The sequence below is a fragment of the Punica granatum genome, chromosome 4 (genome assembly GCF_007655135.1).
Source record: "Punica granatum isolate Tunisia-2019 chromosome 4, ASM765513v2, whole genome shotgun sequence".
In the NCBI taxonomy this organism is placed as follows: domain Eukaryota; kingdom Viridiplantae; phylum Streptophyta; class Magnoliopsida; order Myrtales; family Lythraceae; genus Punica; species Punica granatum.
Window position 1 is genome coordinate 27,184,964 of NC_045130.1, and position 6,429 is coordinate 27,191,392.

The 6,429-nt window shown below is 41.4% G+C and overlaps 1 pseudogene; it reads right to left on the reverse strand.

Moving 5' to 3' along the window:
• Window positions 1-1,879: 1,879 nt before the first annotated feature.
• Window positions 1,880-5,251, reverse strand: LOC116203167 (annotated as a pseudogene).
• Between the last annotated feature and the right edge of the window lie 1,178 nt (window positions 5,252-6,429).

A 6,429-nucleotide genomic window follows, 5' to 3' on the forward strand; every position in this document is an offset into this window, starting at 1 on the left:
GGAATATAGCGATATCCCTATAGAGATTGTATTAAGCCGTTCAAAGTAGATTGCAAAACTATAATGCATCATAATTTACATTAATCATGTATATTTATAATTCATTGTCATGTTGATTATGTGATAGACTTTATGATAATGTTGCAAAAGAGGATGAGGCAATGCATAGTTGGGCATTATCGAGTCTCTCATATCTTGTCACCCTTTCACATCCTTAGCTCTACTTTGAGTCAGGAACAGAATGAGAGGCGAGCCTTTGAGCTACGGAGACCCTTCAATCGATGTTTTCCAACCAAGGCCATAATAGAGGAAGGAATTAGTGCTCAATGAAGAGCAGTTAGAATCGGAGGCCAATGTGGAAGCTCGGGCCTGAGCTGATGTGGTGGAGAGGAAGGAGTTCATGGTTGAGCTACTAATGGAGTTTGAAACAGAGGTGCTTATGGTTAGAGAAGGGAAATCGCCAGCGAAGAAGTGGTGAGGATGATGTTGGTGGCAATGGTTGGACTTAGACAAGGCTTCATTGAGAGATTCGCCGTGTGACCCCTGAGGCGGGTCCAGGAGGCTCATCGGGGTGTGTCAGGTTTGTTGGGCCCGGAGACTGTTCAAGGTATTTAGCTCATATTCCATGAGTTGTGGAGGCTCACTAATCTGGGAGGCTCGCCGAGTCTTGAAGTTCGTTGGGGTCAAGTTTGCCAGGGCAGTTCCTAAGGAGGCGAATTCAGTGGTATCTTTCAATGGTACTTACAACAACAGCCAAGAGTCGGAGAAGCTTGGGAGACTGTCGTGCAAGCTAGAGGGGCTGTCCAATGCTAAGAAAGGAGGGAGAGCAGTTGTAGTAGGTAGCTTGCTAGAGCCACTATTGGTTGTTGAAGAAGGTGGAGGAAAACAAGGGTTTGAGTTGGCTAGGTTAGGTGTGTGGTGACGGAGCCAAGAAGAGGAAGCGGTTGGTGAAGGTTGAGACTAAGAGTTTCCGAAGAAGTCTTGCTGGCAAGAGGTGGTAGAAGATGATAGCTGATGGACATCGAATCTTTGACTAATAACTAATGACCAGCTACAGACCCCATTGTCATTGTCTACTACTACTTCCACCTTGCTTTCTCTAAGGGTTTCTTTGTCTGTATCTTTTATATTTCCATTGATCTGATGAAAGTCCTTTTGAACTAGAAAAGATCTAGTTAGTTCATAATGCTTGCCCTTTTGTATGTTGAAAATGGTTCAAAACCACAAATAGATCTTTTAGGTTCGTCTCAAGGGTGGTTGGATTGATGCATTCGGGGAACGGCAAAGCATGACATTTTGTGTCGGTTCCCACAGACGGCGCCACCTGATGTGGAGAAAAAATTCGGGTCGGAGCCATCCCCTACCAAGAAGAATCTTTAATCAATATAAGGCATGTCGATCTAGTCTTCAAGGTCATGCATGCTATCTTCAGATTCCTAGATCACACAAAACATGGGTTAGCAAGGGGCTCGGGAATTGCCCCCGAGGAACCCTCTCCAACGCTCAAGTTAGAGCTATGGGAGAGAGATAGAGAGAGAGGGGATCATCAATGCTAGAGAGAGGGCATGGGAGAATTACCTTACTTTTTATCTCTCATGAATTGATATTTATGAGGGGAGTGTTATATTTGACAAACTACTATAGGCTCCAGATGTTTTTCTTTGAGGCCCACTGGGCTTAGACGGATAACGTAGGATAAGTCGCTCGGATCCCTTGAGAAACTTTGCTGGGTCTACCCGAATAACGTGGGATAAGTCGCTAGGGTCCTTTGAGAAGCTTTGTTGGGTCTACCAAGCACGCGGAGTCCCCTATGTTCGTCGAGTCTCCTAGGTCAGCTGGGTCTCCCAGGTCCGCTGGGTCGGGAGGTTCATGGCGTGTGGGTCGGGCTAAGCCCATGAGGCTTGCCTGTTCCGGGAGGCTCGCCGCTTAAGATTATTTAGTTATGGAGCCTAAAGTACTGTGATTTCAAAAGTGATGCTAGGCCCATGTTTTGTTCTGTTTTTCAGTTCGGCCCATTGATGATATAATTAGGTGATTCCCTTTATAAGTAGCAGTTTATATCTCTTGTAACCCTAACTCTCAAATAAAAAAGTAATAGAATACCTGGCTTGATAGCGCCCCCAGACGTAGTCAGAATTTCTTCTCTGACGAACTAGGTAATCAATTTCGTGTGTCCTTTTTGCTTTTCGTTCATATTTTCCCAACAAAGATTCGGACATAGCCTAGGTTTCGAGAGTCCGCTCAATGGGGTCGATGGGATGTAAGGGGAGGTTCGTCAGGTCTCTTAAGTTAGATGGGCGAGATGGTTTGCCCAAGCTTGATGGGTAGCTTCACCGGGTATGCCAAGCTCGCCGAGTCCCCTAGGTTCGTCGGGTCTCATAGGTCCGCCTGGTCTCCTAGGTTCATCGAGCTCCTTGAGGCATCCCGTTGTGATCTACACCTTTCACTTAGCCATTCATACTTGGGGTGCAACCTTCTAACTCTTTGAATAGCAATATCTATACTTCGAATGCAATCTTCTATACTCTTCTAGTAGCAATTTATATTTGGGGTGTAGCCTCTTATTCTTTCCAAGTAGTGATCTATATCCTCTGAGTAGTCCGGTCTACTGAAAATTCATGGCTATCTGTAAGGGAGACTCGTCGAGCCTTCCATTGGGAAGGTTCATCGAGCCCTTTAGGGGAGGTTTGGCGAGTCCCCCAAACATGGTATGAGACCACAATGAGTGCCAAGTCTAATGCGTTTCTCGAAGGCTCATGAGTTCGAGTAATGTGGCTCAAATCGACCAATTCAATAACTGTATACCCCATGAGGATGGACCACCCAACCCACTGCCACAACTTATTGCTTATCGAAACTAGGCCATGTAACGCCTTTGTGCTTGGATATCATTTGCGAGATTTCAGTGTGAATTGCTCCCGCGGGTATTGATCCATCCTATGTCTAATTAGGTTAAATAGTCCTGTTCTCTCTACAAACGCCCCCAATCATTGGCGGCAAAGAGAAAATTTAACAAGCCACTATAAAAGTAAAATTGTGGGGTTCTCTATCTTGTATTATATATAAAATAATTATGAATAACCAACAAAATGATCAAAATCAGCTTCAAATTAAAGCAATGAAAAGCGAACCCTACAGCCAAGAAAAGCATATTAAAGAAATGATGCACTCACTACAAGGCTCTTTTTTTGTTTTGTTAAAATAAATGAGTTTTTGACCTTTTTTTCCTCCTTTTAAAAGAGGCGATTCTCATTGGTTTGGATCCCACTGGTGACGGGTGCTTTAGCCCTCACTTTCTTGAAGAACCAAATCCCAGCCCCAACTCCTATTGCTGCTGCTGCTATCACCCCCGTTACTGTCCCTGTAGTGCTCCCACCCAAAAAAACAATTAACCGACCAAAACAGATCGAATTGCAGATGATGAACATCCACATATCATATTGAAAACCTCATTCTGATACAAATTAATTCCTTTGTTTACCTACAATGACTCCGGCACTGTTGTGCCCGGAAGTTCCGTGATCTGTAGAGAATTGTCCAAATCGATTAGGAAGAAAGCATTTGCCTCTTGAAACAATTACACAAGTTAAGAACTTGGGATATGTTAGTTATGTGAAACATGTTGTTGTCGTGAAATTTTTACAGTTGCGGCACCGCCTAAATCGTATCAAGAGATCAACCTTGCTTGAGGAATGTTTGTTGGGTAACTGACAAGCACTCAATGCATGGAACTGATCGGACAGAGGCTGTGCGCGGATATTAGGGACTGAAACCCATCTTTGATACAGTGTCTGGCCAAAATAAAGACTTCGATGCAATGTCAAATTTTTAGACACAGAACAACTGCACCTGTTCTAAATGGTCTCAAACATTGTGCAATCGTAGCTTCATTTCATTTCAACCGACATTGAGAGCTACCAGTAAAGGATTGAAAATCTTTGACCCAAGATGGAACTACTCTTATTAACCGTTTTTTATTGGGAAATCAAGGGTCGGACTTAAGAATGTTATCAAATCCATTTTGCATATACAAGTACTTGGGAAGGAACCAAAATCGGGCAATGAGATCCCATAAGTCAGCTACATAAATGCTTACATTTTAATCAAAATCAACAAAACATACCTTTGCAATAAGAAGTGACATTCTTCTCACCACAGAGGCAGATGAAATTCTCAGTTTGGGGATCGAAACCGCAAGTTCCACCTCCCTTTAGAGTATCCTGACACTGAAGGCAATGCATAGTAACCGGAATATCGAAATCGACCCGAATGCCATACTCAGCCACCTGATCATACTCGCTCGTCCTGACATTCCTCCAGTATACACTCGTGTAACTTGCGCAGTGCCTTGGAAATTTATATGCGCAGAAAATTACACAAATTCTTAATTTATAAGTAGTAATCCAGGATATTATATGCTACTGCAATGTCCATAACGTAAAAAACATATATCTATACTCTCTGTGTTACGAAGAACTCAACAGTAGATGATGGCATTACCTGAGCATCATTCTTAAGGATTCTGTTGCTTTCGGATAATAAGAGCAGCAGGAGCTCTCCCGTAATGCCGATGAACAGTCAGGCAGGTGCCTGCATAGATAACTCGAGCTGTCACATGAGGAGTCGCACCGATCAGGGAAGTGCTCGTAGAATATGGGCTTCGGCTCCATGATCACATCCTTCTCACTACAATTGAAAAACAAGTAGTCATTCTGAGGGGAGAGGAAGAGGTGCGTGCTCGTGTCAAGGTTGAAGGCTCGGGTGGGCCGAAAATTGACCATGTCCTGGCAGTTCTACATGAATGGGTCGGTCACAAGGAGGTGCGGGTCTGAATAGCTTATGTTCCATACCGGATACCTCCCTGATGGGGTGCGCAGCTCGAGAGAGCCCGTCTCTGAGCATATGAGGAGGCAGCGGTAGTACGGGCTTCCACAACAGTCATCGATCCCAAAGGGATAGTTGATGGGTATATCGCCACAAGCAGTTCTGCAATGCGTTTTCTGAGATACAATCGAGACAACAAAGAGATACCAAGAGAGGATTATCACTGAAATGAGTGAAGAATATGATGCAGTTGAAGGAGGTCTAGTTCTTGATGTTGATGATGTGTAGGCGAGGGAAGAATCCATCAGGGATGTGGTTTAAGTTAGGCTCATGATTTTTCTTATGGAACATTAAATTTGTATACTCCGATCCCAAACAAAAGCAAATGTGGTGATTTAAAGTGAATATTATTAAAAAAAAGGTTGGTGCAGTGTAATCTTCCTTGACTTAAAATCAAAAGGTCTGACGTGGAGAATTTTATGGCGTAATCAATAAATTTGATTTTATTATATCATCAAGTAAATTACTAAAAGTATAAGTGAAAATTATAAGTATTTTACTAAAGAACTAAGTAAAGTTCTTCAAAATTTGTGCATTTTATTTCAAAATTTGAATAGTTCAATTCGAAATTTATGTAATTTGCTTCGAAATTTGTGCAACTTATTTTCTCTTTCTGTTTTATGAGTGGAACTTACTTATTCTAGTAGTAATTTACTACAAATTTAAGTAATTTACTAGGAATTGTAGTAATTTATTTTGATTGTATAGTGCAATTGATTGCAGCATATTCCATTCCGTCTCATATTCAATTTTCGAGTCTGGTTGGCCTATTAAGGAATAAAACTTTGCCAATTAAGGATTTTTTTCTATTCACAAGATTCGAACTTGAGATTTTACTTAAGAAAAATAAGTACCAAACCGTTTGAACCAACTCATTTCCTTGGCCTATCATCCAATTTTCACTAGTGTGTCATCCATGCCCTTTATTTCCATATCTCACTATCTAGTATCTCCTTCTAGGCTAATGGACCCTTGTTCTAACCCCCCAAAAAAAAAAATAATTATCAATGTATGTCTGAAATCGAAAAGAAATGGGAAAGAGAAAGAATATTGAAGACAAAGGTGGTTTGGTGTATTAACATCGCTCTCGACCTATAAACGGAAGATTTAGGTTTATTCCCACTAATACTTCCTGTACTCTTTTATATTTCCACTCCAATATCTCTTTATAACACCATGGACCTTTGTCAGTAATCGAGGGGAAAAAATAATGTGGAATAAGTCTTGATGAGAAATAAAGAATCTCTGAGTAGTGTCCTTTTTGCTTTTTCCTTGTGCAATAATGTTTCTTCTAGCTTTTATCTGCTTTATTCTGGTTATATTTTGTGCTCTTCCTCAAGAGTGTTGAGTATATAAGAAGAGAAATTTACTGTTTGAATGGCTTTTTCTTGGTTCTTTATCTTTTCGGGTAATCTAGTTTGGAATCTCTATGTGAAAAACTCGATTGTTCAGTCAGAGTTTGCTTGCTAGCAAATAATTATTTTCCTTATATCGCAGCTATAACTAGCTTTAAATAAATGAAAAATTACCTCTTCATGCAGATTA